This window comes from Ambystoma mexicanum, chromosome 7q (genome assembly GCF_040938575.1).
Source record: "Ambystoma mexicanum isolate Mex_15411 chromosome 7q, UKY_AmexF1_1, whole genome shotgun sequence".
In the NCBI taxonomy this organism is placed as follows: Eukaryota; Metazoa; Chordata; class Amphibia; order Caudata; family Ambystomatidae; genus Ambystoma; species Ambystoma mexicanum.
In genome coordinates, this window is record NC_090941.1 from 747,814,313 (window position 1) to 747,831,297 (window position 16,985).

A 16,985-nucleotide genomic window follows, 5' to 3' on the forward strand; every position below is an offset into this window, starting at 1 on the left:
CTAGCGCAATACGCTAACATTGTAACAGTTCACCTCCCGCAGTGTACTATCACTATCAGCATGACCCGGCCAGCAGGCCTGAGCAATGGGAAGAACGGCAAAATGGTCATCTGATGGCAGACAGTCTTTATATATATATGTATATATTAATGTCAAGACCTCTTGCGAAGTATGCTTTCTTCCACAAAATCTCCTATATTACTAACGCCTGTAGAATGTATTAAAATGAGAAAGCATGCTCCCATGATATAAGCAATGGCGAGTTCACACCCTTGCAGGTGGATACTAATAATAATGGAGCGCTCCAGGGATCTGTTTGTTGCGTATATCATTGGGCAGCCTACCCCCCATGGTTTTGCGCCATAACTAAAGCTAATGCTGCTAGAATACACGAGAAAGCGAATGCAACTATACTATGAACTCATGTAAAGGCTGCGCGAGAATGCACTTATCATGTGTGTATGTCTAAGCCCCTTATGTGCCACCACCGTCACGTACAGTGGCGGGTCGTTTTCTATGTACTCCACCGACCCAACTACTACCTCATTTACTGCAAATGTATATGCATGTAACTAAAATACTGTAGCTCCTAGAACATAATGTACAAATGTGGTGCTCAGACTGGGTATAATCGAGACACATCCAGCAAAGTTAAATGCATGTTTTAAAGTGATTTTGAATAAGTATTATAGAAAGTGTTTAAATGTTTGTGATGTCTTTACCTACATTCGGCAACACACGAGGGAGATACCTTTGTAAATGCGTACAAGGCCATTCCCCCTCCCACCCTACGAAGGCTGCCAAGACATGAGAACAGAGGCCCGCTCTGCGTTACCCCACCTCCCCCGACTAGACTGGAGCCACTTCAAAGATTTGTAGCCCCCACTGCAGCACCCAAGGCCGCGGCCAGCCACCTGCATTATTTACAGCACAGCAGTAAACCTTTGTCTAAACTCAAGCGCCCCCTCGTAAACCCCACAACCCACCGGACCATCTTAGACTTATGGCCCTGTGCAATCAGGACACCCAACACTTTGACAACACGCAGCGGAACATCCATAACAAACTTCTAACAAGGCAGAAAGACCTGTACCGCCCGTCCCAGGCCCCGAAGCTTAGCCCCTCGACCTATGGCCCCGGTCAACAGGACACGGGTAACCAGGCCTCGATATATTACCTCCAGACCCCTCACAAGGTGCATTCCTCCTGTGTTGCATTAACGTATAAAATAACCTATTGGAAGATTTACTAAAGAGAATAACACTGTAAATGACTGAATGACTGCGGTGTGCATGGCCGAGGGCAAGTAAGTCAGAAAAGGCATTCATCTCTGCCACAGGCAGCATTGGCACACCAACACCGCCCGGATGAACTCAAGCCGACCTGCCAGGCCCAGCCCAACCCACGAGGATGCCCAGTGACGTCCTTCAGCCAAGACCAACCACTCCGCAGCAGCACCTATAGTTAGTCGTCGCCACCCAATCCCAATGAACTTGTGCCCCCTATAGTATGTAGGTTTTGATGATGTTTGTTGTAAATATATACGCCTGTCTTTGCGATTGTCAGACAGAGCGCTCTCGGAGTTTGCAGAGTTCTTTGCATGCCCTATTCTGATTGATAAACTCCCATTTACGCTCACCCGCACTCTGTCTTGGCCTTATTCCCATTTTGGGAGAGTCCTCCATTGTCTCTCATTGCGGGGAGGATCGTGCTGTTTGGGGACGCTTGCTTTCAATTGTAACACAAGCTTTATCTAGTGCCAGGCCGACATAAAGCTCTGCCAGATCTTGATATACCCATGGAGCTTTTGGTGTGAGTCCAGGTTGCTGACGTTAAACTCCACCAGAGTCACTGTCAATTATGACCGGTCAGGTACTCTCTCTGCAAGACACCTCCAGGTCTAGTCTACTCTGTGTCCCAATCTTGTGCCTCCTCTACCTTCCTTGACGCCCCTCAAAGATCAGGCCCACTATTCTTTCCCTCTTAGCTCCAAACTTTTTTTCCTGCATATTCTTCGTAGTCATCTAACCTTGTTGTCCCCATTCAGTGCTCCTTGTTTCCCTTCCTCTGCACATATTGCTTCACCGGTTCTCCTAAGACTTTCTCCACTCTAGCTTCCACTCTCTTAACTCTTCTGCCTCTTCTTCTTTTCTCAGATATCTCCAACTAAGTTATTTTCAAATTTCCACCTCTTCCCTCTTACTGTCCCCCCTCTCCAGACAGTTGGACTCCTCTCTCTGATATTTCAAACTGATACACCCACTACATACTGTCCCCTATTCCAGGTCTTTCCACACTCTTCTGAAATGTTTCAACCTTTCACCGCCTCCACTTCTCCATGTTTTTCCATTCTCGTTTTCCAGAATTTAATTTTCTCCTTCCCGCCTCCTCCTCTCTTTGCTTCTGCACCTCTTTTATGCCTGCTTTCTTCCCTCTCGCCCTTCTTCTCTGCTGCTGGCTTCTGCCTTCTAACACCCACACCCTGCACTAAATAGAGGCTGCTTAAATAGTAGTGCAGGACAGTGTTTGGTGACTGCATTGGTAAGCTGTGGTAGCTTAGTAACATACCAGGAAAATGGACTCTCCAGATTTCAATTTTTCTTCATAGCTTTTTCTGGTTAGTTCTTCACACCCTGTAGCAGCTCGGAGATCTAATCCCCCCCAACAAGGTGGTCTGCCATCTTGTATCAAAGATTGTTCCTGCACTGCTCGCCACTGGTCTCACTCCTGACAGCCCAGCCTGCTGCACCAGGTCTCCTCCCAAACCACAAGTGCCGCTCTTGCAAGGATACATTGTACTTTATCACACACCCAGTGGAGTTTCCATCAGTTAGACATTATATTCAAGTGCAATCCCAGTAGGGAGTAGGCAAGGAAACAAGACATAGCTTTAAAAGTAGGTGTGTTTCTCTTACTAGATAAATTTCTTTTATACCTAAATCTATGCTGTATCAAAAAGGCCAAATGGGCATCAGCTCAAGTCTATTAATCCAGGCAATAATACATTTAAAGTGAATATCACTGAGAAACTGCCTGTTATGCAAATGTGTTAAACGGGGTCTGTACTGTGACAATGAGAAATTATATACTTTTTTCGTATTCCATCCTACTTTGTGCCTAGTAATTCAAGCAAATTAAAAGATGAGTTGTTAAATTCCTCTTCAGATCAGTAAATGAAAATTATCTGAACATATCAATGGAACTGTGTGAATATAATCAAGGGCAGACTCCTGTGTAGGAAATGTTGGTGATACACTGCTTATATTTAGGACTAACTACACCTACCAAGGTGTGTACACATTTACTATCTGAGTAGTAACAGGGCGAGGCTGATCCATACAAAGAAATTTGTCGGATTTATCCAGTACAAAGTGAAGGGAACTTATTTTATTCACAGTACACATGAACACCAGTTTTACGTACACAATTTCAATGCTTCTCCCTAAAAAAAAAAATGTTTATGCTGCTAGATCTTCAAAGCTCGCTGTATCAATTCGGGGAAAACATAATTGTCCTCTATCAAGGCACAGGCTATGTGAGTTTGTGGAGGAATAACCAAGATAGATCCCTGCACAGCGGCTGAACATGTTTGGCAGGTGGCTTGTTAGGAATATGTTTCTGAGTGTAACAAGGCACAGTTGCAGTTCCATACACCATACTGCCCAAAACGGAAAGGGATTGGGGTTTGGGTGGGGCACGCCGGTTAGGTGCTACACTGGGGCATGTAGAGGGCACACACACACACTCTGGGACTTGCTGGAGAGCATTAATTTCATATTGCTTTACAACACACTCTGATGCCCTCCATGTTCCGTGGGATGTCCCAAGAGCACAGAGGATAGGGGATGGGATATAAAAGTTCTACGTTTTACACCTGTCTCCAATTTGCAGAGGACATTTAAGCATGTGCTCTCCGTGTAAATCATGAACCTGTGCATTTTAATGCCATAAACCTAGGGTGGAGACTAAGATGGGTGTGATGAACAAAATTCCCTCTCTGTAATGTTCTTTCTGATAGATGTTCCTCCCACAGATTCCTCATCTTTGATGTCTATCTCCCAGTTCACCAGGGGGAGCAGCACAACTCTGTGTCTGCCCCACCCGACACCCTATGCTCCCTGCGCCGGATTGGGCCGGATTGGGCCAGTATATATTTCCCTGGCACTCTGACGCCAAGGGACCGTAGAACCAAGGTCTACTAGCTATCCACCAAGCAGGGTAGGTTCGGAGAGCGATGAGGAACCGTAAGAGGCACATCCATCAGAAAGCACATTACAGAGCGATAAGTAATTTGCTCTTCTAAAGGGTTCCTTCCTACCATGAATAGGGAGGAGATCAAGGGCACCACCTAAACCAGAAAACTCTGAAGGACAGCCAAAACTAGTGTCCTGACCAGACTGAGAAACCAAACAGTAATGTTTGGCAAAAGCGTGCAAAGTAGCCCATATAGCCGCCTGGCAAATGGCCAGAACAGGATCTCCATGTTGCAGAGCTGAGGTGGCCTCTGGTGGAATGTGCCCTGAGACCCTTGGGCATATCCTTAACATTCAGATTCTAGCATTGCGAGATGCAGAAGATGATCCAACTTAGCACGGTCTGTTTGGTCACAGCCCTGCTAGCACAGGTACCAGCACTACCAACAAAAAGCTTGTCATCATTCCTGACCTGCTGAGGGCCCAAACCAGGTCCTGATGATAGAAAGAGTGGAAGGTTGAAGCACAGAAAAAAGAGACAGGAAGATGGATCTTTTGAGAGAGATGGAAATCTAAGACCAGTTTCAGGGGGAAGGATTTCCTCACTCTCAATGTCACCTTTTCCTTGCAGATAACCTAGTAGGGAGGTTAAACTGACAATGCCTGGAGCTAACTCACCTGTTTAGCGAAAGTGATGGCTGTCAGGAAAATCCTAACAAGCTTAAACAAGAATAGAGGGGCTCAAACAGAGAACACATAAGAAATGTTAACACTAAATGTAAGTCTTATGCCGGAACAACTAACTGGCGTGGGGGAAACTGATTACAGAATCCCCGCAAAAAATGCATGAATGTATGGACTGTGAAAAACAAGCCCTGCTATGGGGTTCTCTTGAAAACCGAAACGGTAGCATGATGCCCCATCACAGTGCCAATCTGCAAGCCCACCTGGGCCAAGGAAGGCAGACAAATCAAGAACAGAGGATGTGGAACAGGTAAAATGATACTGATCCCTCTCTCGACACCAAGCTGAAAAATTATGCCAGTTACACGCATAAATTGATTTGGTAGCGGGCCACCTAGTAGAGAGAAGCATGTTCAGGACATCCTCCGACAAATCCCACTCCTTCTATACACTCAACCTTTCAGCAGCCAGGCATGAAAGTTCAGGCTGTTATGATATGATATGGCATTTATAACGCGCCTATACACAAGTGTTTCAAGGCGCGACGAGGCAAGGGGGGGAACAAGGGAGGACAGACAACGATTCTACTAGGCTAGGTGTCATTCAGATCGCGCAAGTGCGTGGGAAGGGGGGAAAAGGAAAAGTGCACGGGGGGAAGGGAGAGGGGAAAGTGCAGTACATGGGAAAGTGGAATAAATAAGATAAAATAAGACAAATAAAACAGCCAGTTAGTGGCAAGTTCAAGGAAGTGCAGACATAAGTGATGGTAGGGGGACTGAAGGGATACAGAAAAATGGTCCCCAAGTGCAGGGATTGCCAGGGAGGCAGTGCAGGTGGGCAATTGACGGGGCCTGGGCCAGAGATCAGAAAAGGGTGGCCAGGTAACCAGTGCCATTTCAGTCTGGAATTCAGCAAGGGGGGGGAGGAGAGAAAGCAGAAGCAAAGAGGAAGGTTTTGAGGTGTTTTCGGAACCGGAGATGGTTCTCCTCGAGTTTCAGGGAAGCAGGAAGGCTGTTCCAGAGAGAGGCCCCTGCCGAAGAGAGTGATCTGCCACCACCTCGTTGCTTGGATAAGCGACTGACCCTGAGGGAGTTGGAGGCAGATGAGCGAAGAGCTTGAGAAGGAAGTTATTTAGGAAGAGAGAGTTGAAGGTATTGCGGCCCAAGACCCCAGAAGGCCTTGTGTACAATGCAGAGGGTTTTGAACTTAATCCTTGCAGCCACTGGGAACCAGTGCAGAGATTTCTGTCCTGGAGAGATATGATCCCTGGGCTTGAGGCCAAGGACAAGTCTCGCAGTCCTGTTCTGGATAAGTTGCAGAGGTTGTTCTGTTAAGAGGCAGATAAGTCCACTCTCTGCGGAAAGCACTAGGGAGGGCAGATGGACATGTCCAGCAACTCCGGCTACCACATTCTCCGGGCCCAGTCCTGAGTCATCAAGATCATTGTGGGCCCGAACAGTGCAGTCTCCTGAGAACCAACGGTATCCTCACATCAGGACAGGGATCGTCGTAAACGCATAAAGCAGGTTGAAGTCCCACTAGACCATCAAAGCGTCCTACAGATCTTCCAGTCGTGGAAATTCCCTGGAACAGAATCACCTGCACTTCCTGTTCACAATGGAAGGTAAGAGGTTCACCTGATGAGTCCCCCAACGGCAGAATACCTCCTCCAGAACTTTCCAACTGATGCCGAAGTCGGTCTACTTAATGCATGCACAACCATGTTCTCCCCCATGGCCATATGAGCTGCAATCCAAGATGCACGGTTTTCTAGAGCCCTGAACTACAATCGCATTGCTTTTCTGCAAAGAGGCAAGGAGTCCACACCACCTTGTTTGTGGAGTTAGTATATGGCAATGTGGCCATAGACCTAGCCGCGCGGTCTGCAGAATCCAACCCGGGCTGGAAGATCCGGCAAGAAGCTTCCTTGCTGTCTTTCACATTGGCCTGGAAAACATTTACACATTTTCACTTCTGGGATATGTTCGGCAACCTCCAAAAATGGCTGGCCAAAAGAATATTTAGCCAGGGCACAGGAGGCGTTAAAGGCTCTCAGGCCCAGTCTAGTCAAACCAAAAACCGTTCTTCCCCAGGCATCAGGTGTAACGATATCCATCTATACCCTGACTTCTCTATCGCGGTGCAGGAGGAACCTAAGTCTTTCCTTGTAGTCAAGAGGAGACTAAGGGACCTCGCAGTCAGCTACGCCATGATGTACCCCGCCAGACTCTGCATTATGAAATTCCTCGATCAACATTTTCCTGGCTGATGCCATCCAGTTCTGCAATTAAATTACTGTTTGTATGATGGCCACTATTACTTAGCTGCGACAGGATCACTATGTCCTCTTTCTACTGGGCCCACGTGGCCACTGCTTCCCTGGTCTACATCGGCACAGTGTACCTATTGGGGTGCCTCCGTATATGTTGTAATTGTCATTCCGCGGTATGAAGCAGGCTGCCAGATGCAATCAGCCCCCCGTGCTAAGTTGCAATGATTGTTTTAGTTGTAGCAGTTATGGGGTTTTCATCCCCCTGATCGGGAGGGGGATGGGGGTGATGGGTGGGATCGATGGATGGAATAGGGTTACAGAAAATGCTTGACATGTGTGACAATGCTTCCGGATGGCTACTACTTATCATGCTGGTTTTCTTTTGGTTCCACTCGCTGGCTGACGCTGGCCTCATCAGTCTCTACTTGCAAGGGTTAGATGGCACCTGACATATTGCGATGCATGAGCTGGAATGTTAGGGGACTGGGTAGTTATTCCAAGATGCGTAGACTGCAACTGTATGTAGAACAACATAAAACCCATATCTTTTTCCTGCAGGAGATGAATTCACTGGTCCCAGGGTGTGGGAGGTTTGCCAAGAGTCGGGGCCTCCAGCGCTTTAATACGCAGTATTCAACCCAGAGTCGCAGCGTCAGGACCCTTATTTGCAAATTGATCCATTAAACACCAATAAACACACACATGGACCTCCTCGAACGTTATGTTCTAGCTTGCAGTATACTGGCTGGGCTGGAAGTGATCTTGCTCAATATATACAGGCCTAATAATGATGATCCTGATTTCTATACACACAATTCTGAAATGCTGTCCGTCTACCCCCGATTCCGATAATGTGGGCAGGAGACTTCAATACTATCCTTGACCTACAATTAGATAGATCCGGGAGCAAGGCCCAATTGCTGACTAGAGCCGGACGTATCCTCCTAGTTAAGCAGGCCTGGCTTGGGTTGGTCGACGCCTGGAGATTAGTGCACCCCCAATCACTTCAATATTCTTTTTATTCAACTGTGCATGACTCCCACTCTAGAATAGATGTATAGTATCTGAGAAATTGATTACCCGTATAGCTGGGGCTAATATACTCCCTAGGACATACTCAGACCATTTCCCGATTACCCTGATGTTGTCCTGGGATGAGCGACAAGCCCACAGGCTCCCATGGAGGCTCAAGCCTAAAGCACCGCAGGATCCTGTGTTTCGGGTTGAATTGTGGAACTGTGTGGACAATTAATTTTAATACAAGCTCTGTGGACTCTCTTGCCACTCTCTGGGACTCTTAAGGTGTATATCCGTTATACGGCCTTGGCCAAAGAAGCTGGGATCCTTAAGGCAATACGCAGGAACATACAGAGATGTGAGGTCTCACTTAAGCAGCTCGAAACAAGGTATGCTACTGACCCTTCTTCCACAACCCTGGGTTCAATTAAGGAGTCTCTGGACAGTTTCAGGGAGGCAGCGTATAGGGAGCTGAAATTCCTGGACAGCCCGTTGGCTGCATGGCAAAACAGCGAGGGGGAGAGGGCATTTTGGCCAGAGTGGTTCGCCAGGAGGAGGGGGGGGCGTGGCATATCCCACTGGTTGAAGACTCTGAGGTTATATTGGTTCACACCGACGCCGATGTGAATGAGGTCTTCGGTGCCTTTTACAAATCACTCTACACCGACAGAGATGAGGCCTCGGACCGGGACATAGACGCCTTCCTGGACAGGCTTCCACTGTCGGTGCTCTCGGATGAATCTAGGGATGCCCTTGATCACCCCATGGAAGTTGAGGAGATATCTCGTGCCATGGATGCACTCCCCTCTTACAAGGCCCCTGGCCCTGATGGCTTAACTATGGAATTTTAAAAATGCTATAAATCCATCATTGCCACCAATTAGCGCCTCTCTGGGAGCAGTCCTGTGTGAGGAAGGAGCTACCCCCGACTCTCAGGGAAGCTGTGATAACGGTCCTGCTCAAGCCTGGCAAATCTGCAGCGAAAATGCAGCTCATACTGCCCAATGTTGCTGATCAACTGCGATGTCAAGGTATTCGCTAAGGTACTCACCCTCCATCTTACTCCTTACATGGTGCACCTAGTGGACGCCGACCAGTCCGCGTTTCTTCCCGGTCGCTCTGCGGCCCTCAACCTGCGGCGCCTGTTTAACATCCAAGCTTAAATAGATCCACGCGGCACGTGCTGTGGTTGCTCTGATAGACGTTCAGAAAGCCTTTGATTCTGTTTCCTGGCGCCTCCTGTGGGCAGTGCTCAGGAAATGCAACTTCTGTCCCAGCTTTGTTTCATGGAAGTAACTACTGAATGGCAACCCTGTGGCCAGTGTATGCACTAATGGCCAAGTATCCCGCCCATTTAAGATTTGCAGAGGGACGAGACAAGGCTGCCCCTTCTCTCCACTTATCTGTGCAATGGTGATGGAGCCCCTAGCCGACCTGATGCAACACAAACTTTCCCATCGAGGGGTCCGACTCACTGGCTCCCCTGAAATAATTTTGTTTAACGCAGATTATGCCTTGCTATACATCAGAGATCCCGAACATAATGTTGGGCCCATCATGCAGGATATCTCCCACTCCGAGTCAACCGATCCAAGTCTGAGCTATTTCCCCTAACCAACGCTAATATAGCCCCTGCAGATCTTCTGGGGTTCGCCTGGGCCCCAGCAGAGATAAAATACCTCGTGTCGTGGTGACTAGGAGCCAAGACACGTTACTAGAGGACACCTTTGGGGCATATCTGCAACAACTCAGACTGGGCAAACTACCCATCACCTCGGCAGGTAAGGTATCCCTCCTCAAGATGGTAGTACTGCCACAAATACTGTACCGATTCCTTAATATCCCTCTCTGGCCCAGGGCAGCGCTCTTCACTGAACTCAAAACTGCAATAAATAGCTTCCTATGGCACTCTGGGGCGGTGAGACTGAAGTGGTCCACACTTGCGATATCATACAGACAAGGTGGCCTTGCGGCCCCTGACTTCAAGCTTTATTGGCTGGCTGCCCAAGCCCACTATGCTGCGTACTGGTTGGCACTTTTCCTACCGCTACCACCAAGCCTAGGGAACTCTGCTCTCTGATTCTATACCCCTTATGGAGGGACACAGGAGTCCCTAGTCCGGCAGCTACCACTGCGCTGGCATGGGACAAGATATGGAGGCGCACCAGCAACTCCCACCCATTCCACAGAGATATCTGCCCCTGTGGAATCTCGTCCCTGGGTTCCCCAGGATAAGCGTAGCGGTTGTTTCGATTTTTTAAATGAATCAAGTGCGTCTCCATTCAAGGATGGACGTCAGACATCTGTGCTCTGAATGGGTGAAGGTCTGGTCGCTGTGAAGCAGGGTGGTCACTATCTATCTAAGCTAACATAACATATTCACGATAATGCATGCACTAAATAACACTTGTTCAAAGTCTTTCTGTAGGTTATGTCTCTATAAAAGTCACACATATATCTGTACTAACAATTACCATTGGATTATACAGGCCTTAGGGGTCTTGACCACTATAATACACCGGTTGAAGTGTGGGTCTGTGCTCACAAGAATCCGGTATGTGGCATTTGTTATTGATAAGCAACGATATACTATCAAAGGCGGTTCGCGCCAGTGGATGAGCGCTGGCACGGGGGGCTGTCAGGGGTGCGAAAGGCCAAGGTGCCAAACTGAATGTTCAAAAGGTATCCCATGCCAAGGGGCCATTGCTCACATGGCCTCCTCAGACCCCGTGTCTCCAGCCAGGCCTCCCCTTGAAGAAGGCCGCCCCCCTGCAATCCACATAAGTGTGTCTCCATTCAGCAGTCTTCCTGTGCCTTATCTGCACGCCCCAGGCCCATCCATCCCACTCCCTCTATCAAAGGCGGTTCGCACCCGGGGATGCATGCTGTCGGGGGCGCAAACTGCCAAGGTGCCAAACAGCATGTACACTTCAAAAGGTATCCCACGCCCAGGGGCCATCGCTCACCCCAGACCCCGTGTCTCCAGCCAGGCCTCCCCTTCAAGCAGGCCGCCCCCCTAAGACCACGACATACATACGTCATTCATTCACAAACACACCCCTGTTTCTAATACTTTATAAACCACTTGATATGTCTCATGAGAACATCTTTGTGCTTTGCAAGTCAACTCCTGAACGTGCTACCTGGCAACCACTGAGATCTACGCTAATCTGCTCGTCGTCGTGCTATCCGTGAACTTCTGTGACCGCTTAGAGCAAACCCATCAGTGTGCTACCTGTGGCCACCCACCTATTCTCCCGCAACATACTGCTCTGCTTGCTGAAACCAAGTGTTTGTTGGTCAAGGTAAGGCCATGTATCCTAGTCATATTTTGCAGATTTTTAAATTTCTATCTATTTGCGAGTAGAGTACACAATAGTGCTATGTTCAATGGTCTCATTGCTATTGACTTGAGTTTCCATTGCTATGCTATCAATAGATCTATTTATTTTCATCTGTGTCTATTGTCATCGAATTGCATCCTTCAGGGGTCCAGTCTATAATGTAAGCATGTTTCCTTCTCGTGCAAGACAGAACATCCAAGGGACGAGTCACATGTTCAGATTTTAGTCACATCATTTATACATTTCTGCAACTTATGCAAATACTAAGCCGCACATAATGAACTGGTATAGTTCCTGCGACCAAAACAAACCTTGCATTGATCATTATATGATTCATTTACTTTTGTATCAAATGTTTATTCTTGAAGATTGTATAATAATGTTGATATTTACTTTTCAGATTTATCAACAATGCCTGCCTGTTCGATTAGCGGTTGCCCTTCAAAGACCCGTGCGAAATCTGAGGGCACTACAATGCATGTATTCCCGAAAACCGTTGATCGAATAAGAGAATGGGTCAGACATTGCGGATATCCACTGGATGAGCTGGATGAGCTGGAAAAGTAGAGTCCAACAAGTCTTACAGGACAAGAGGGGTGATCGATACCGCATCTGCAGCCGGCACTTTTCCTTGGACATGTACACAACATCTTGGGTAACAAAGAAGAATAAACGGCGAACGACACGGAAATTGCTCGAAAATGCTATTCGTCCACATTCCGCACCGGTGAGTCAAGTGTCCGGATTTAGCTTTAGGCCTTGCGGTAGTGTGTAGGTAGCCGAATGGATTAATTGATATTGTAGGTGTTCTATCCCTTGTAATAATTTCGATATTGATATGAGTGTATAGTTTTTTGAATAATGACATTTATCAATATATTCCTTTTGGATTTCATAACCCACAAACGCAATGTATAAATATGGGAACAGGGAACTGTGCTGTATTGAGCATTTTTCAAGTATTCTGTCGCCTTACATGGCTATTTTTAATATTGGCATTTCATTATCAATCATTAATTTACCTTTACAACTTCTTGACTATCCCTTGAATCTGAAGCAAGAACATTCTACATCCTTGACGTGGTCGCAGTTATCAACCACATCTAGCGCGTATCAGGTAATCTTACTAGGCTAATCCGCTACAGACTTGTTTTATGCATGTCAAGTAATAGTTTTATTCTATCGTGTAATTATTTTACCAAATGTTTGGTTAGTGCTTTCCAATTGATATACACCTTAGTTATTGTCCACTGGTGTTTGTTTTCAGTTATAATTAGTGTTATCCATACTCATGCAAGTACTGTCTTTCAGGGAGATGCTGAAGCGTCCGCCACATCTACATTTCTAGATGTTCTTCACCAGCAGGAGGTATGGATACTGACAGCTCCATCGAGCGTCATCATCAGAGCTGGAATTCTTGTTGTTTGATTGTTCTACACAATGTTTCATTCGTGGTTAGCTGTTGATATGTACCTGTGCTGTCGACCCCAGGTGTGTGTTATGTTTTCACTATTGTAATCCTCACTAATGCAAGTACTATGTTTCAGGCAGTTGATGGAGCGTCAACCCCTGCACTTGATGCAGAGCCTGACATTCAAGTAATTCCAGGGGAAGTGGAAGCGGGACCATGGGTATACGAATCTGCGCAACAGCTTTCGGAAGTGCGCACTACATTTGCAACATCCATAGATATTCTTCAGCAGCACGAGGTATGGATACTGACAGCTCCATCATGCGTGATCATATAACGTGATTCCATTTGCTATACTTTCTTCCCTATTAACACAAGTGCTGTTTTTCAGGGAGACGACGAAGCCTCCACTATAATCACAACATCCAATTTAGATGATGCAGATGTAAATAAATCAGAGAAATAAGTCGATGAAATGTGATCATATTTACATTTTCCTTGATTCTTTTAGACAATGCATCATTTGTGGTTATCTCTTTATATGTACCTGTGCCGTCGACCCCAAGTGTGTGTTATGTTTCCAATATTGAAAACCATACTAATGCAAGTACTGTGTTTCAGGGAGATGCTGATGCCTCCTCTCCAATACAACCATTCATGGCAATCCATGCAGAGCCAGAGGTATGGATACTGACAGCTCCATCGAAATAGATCATCACTGGTCGAATACTTGTCGTTTGATTGTTGCACACAATCTTTAAATCGTGTTTGGCTATTGAGATTTACCTGTGTGTTCGTCCTCACGTGTGTTTTATGCTAACAATATTTTGATACATAGTAATGAAAGTACTATGTTTCAGGGAGACGATGGAGCCTCATTCCGTGCTGTCTATGCGGATACAGAAAATATAGTCATTGCAGCGCAAGAGGAAGGGAGGACATGCGGAAACGAATCGGAGCTACAGCGTGCAGATGTTGAAGGTCGAGTCAAAAAAGTTGCAAAGAAAAAAAAACAAAAAAAGGTTAGTTACAAACAGTTCATAATTTTAAAAAAATGTTTGTGCTGGGGACTATTTTATGTTTTTTTCCAGTCAATTGGACTACACTTTATCTTGTGTTTAAACTGAACATCCCTTTTCCAATCTCTCTTCCAGTTATCCGTTGGTGTCAGAACTATACATACACAGACAGTGAAGCGAATGAGAGATGTTGCTTGCCAGACCATGTACACTATGAAGGCACTATTAATTGAGGTGAGGCGTGTTCAGGCTCGAGATGCTCATGTACAATGGCCAGAACATGAATTAACTGTGTTTGGAGAATACAGCAAAGTTGCATCGGACCATTGCTACAGTGCGACCGCACCACCACAAGAAGATGTTATTGAATGTATTGAAGATAGCTCTGAAGTAGTTGCAGATCAATTCAAACAATCTACACCCGCCAAAAATTTGCCACCCAAAAACCTGTCGACATTGTTGTGTTCTCCCATCAATGTTGAAGTAATAGATGTCGAAATGACAGAGAATGAACCAGCCGCAGCATCCATAGACGCATCAGAAATTGATATCAGCGATATTACTTTCCAATGTGTTGAAATCTCCACAATGTCACAGGCCGAAACAACGTTGACGCAGAATGACAGTCTAATGAAAGAGAGCAAATACATTGTATTCGACAGTTGTTTGATGGAAATTATAAGTATGCTGAAATGTGTGCATTCCGTTAGAGGGAAAGTATGTGGGAAGCCATTGATTAATGTGACTCGTCAAATAAAAGGCAGTAACGTCAAAATAAATGCCGCCTGTAGATTAAATCATAAGTTCTCATGGTCTGCACAAAAGATGCTGGGGAAAATGCCAGCAGGCACTCAACTGTGTGCAGCTGCATCACTTTTTAGTGGCTCCAGTTTTAGAAAGTTAGAGGCTTTCTTTCAGTTTGTGGGACTCCATTTCATTTCTAAATCGCTGTACTACATATACCAACGTGATTATCTGTTTCCGGCCATTAGTGATGCTTGGAAAATTGAACAATTGTCTCTAGCAAGTACATTCTAAGGCAAACGATTCAGGCTAGCCGGCGATGGACAGTGCGACATCCCTGGATTTTCTGCCAAGTACTGCACCTACCACTTTCAGGACATGGATAGTAAGAAAATTGTGGTCGTGCAGGTAACACAATGTACATCGTCAGTGGCCATGGAGAAACTAGGATTTATAAAATCAGTGGAATATCTACAATCAAGGGGAATGCACATCGACCTCATAGCCATGGACAGACACGTTTCAATTGCCAAGACAATGAGAGAGCAGTTCCCACATATTAATCATCAATTTGACGTATGGCATCTTGCTAAATCAATCAGTAAGAAAATCTCGGCTGCAGGAAAAAAAAAAGGTTTTGAAAGTATTTTGCAGTGGTCCCATTCTATCGCCAACCATCTTTGGTGGAGCTCAAAAACTTGTGAAGGGTCAGTGGAAATACTACTTGAAAAATGGCGGTCACTGATGCACCACTGTACCAACGTTCACCGCTGGACAGAAAATCAACATTTCCACCAATGTGAACATGGCCATTTGTCCCCAGAAGAGGCACAGAAGAAGAAATGGTTGATTCCATCTTCACCGACACACAAAGCCATTGAGAAGATTGTTTTCGACAAAACTCTATCAAGAGATTTGAGAGGACCGACAGAATTCTGTCACACAGGAGATTTGGAGGTGTTCCACGATATGTGTCTAAAGTACAGGCCAAAGCGCTTGCATTTTAGCTTTCGGGGCATGAAACATCGCACTCTACTAGCGGTCTTGGCCCATAACAGCAATGTCGGACGTGCACAATCTAGGACTAGGGGTAAAGTAAGGATGCCTCGCTACAGTAAGGTGTTTTCAAAATGAAGTAAGCAATGGGTGATCAAACCAGCCTATGGTGAAATGCAGTTCGACTTTGTGAAAGGCCTTATTGTTGCTGCGTTAGAGAAGCACAGATATGGAATTTTGGACATTTCTGTGCAGAGCAGTGATCCATTGCCACCGAACATTGCAACTGTGCCATGCCCACCCGAAGCACAGCTGGTTGTGAAATACAAATCCCGGTTTAAATAATTGCAATACAATTGTCTTTTTGTAAATAAATGTTATTGTACAGTGTACATGTAACCCTAACCCCTACCTTCACCATCATGGGTGGCGAACAAGCTGGGTGTCATCTTTGAATTCTCTCTATTCACCTCATATATGTGTATGTATATATTTTTCTCATGTCTCATCTCATGTAAATGTAAATGCTGCGCACTGTTAACGGAGGGGAGGCTTGCGTATTGCAAATAATAAAACAAACAAACAAACAATAAATCTCACTTTTAACTCAACTCCTGTGGTACTTTATACTTTCCCTGACCTTCCGCCAAAAATTAAATGTCTCCATTTGGGCTGCAAAGCTCGCAGACAACGGGGACAAATTTGGGGGCCTTAGAACACGCCAAGCGGGCCGTGGCATTTGGGAGAGAAGCCAGTTCGCATTTGCACATTGGGGCGCACTACATAGAGGGATTCTAAACTTCAAGTTCTCACATATGCCTTTACTACGTGATGTTGCAAATAAAGAATGCGAAGGACAGCGGCTTTGATTTACAGCTCGCGCCCAGAAGAGGCCCACAAGTCGCACTGGAAGTATAAGGGCCTATTGTTTTTTGACCTTGACACAGGGACCATGCCGAAAGAACTTCATTTGAAGGGGGTGCGCAATAACGTAAGAGACGATAAGGCAGAAAATTCAGAAACTAGACCGAGTTTCATTTTAGTTCAGTATACGAAAAATCGTTGTCAAGAGCACGGTCCGTTTTACAGACTGCATTACGAAGAGACACAATGGAAATTTCAAATATAATGTGAGTAAATCTTTACACGCTTTTATACCGGAATGAAGATTTAATGAATGGATGCATGAATAAATGAATAAATGAATGAATGAAGAGCTAGGAAAAGCAAGGAAAACGTGTTCTTAGTGGGAACATGGGCATGCAGGTCCACTGGTCTCACCGATCTCGGTCCTTGGCCCAGCCA

At 45.9% G+C, this 16,985-nt stretch overlaps 1 protein-coding gene across 2 annotated transcripts in view; it reads right to left on the bottom strand.

Annotated features, from left to right (window-relative positions):
* Positions 1-16,985, bottom strand: part of ATM (ATM serine/threonine kinase) — a 3,046,976-nt gene that overhangs the window by 595,170 nt on the left and 2,434,821 nt on the right. The window lies entirely within an intron of this gene.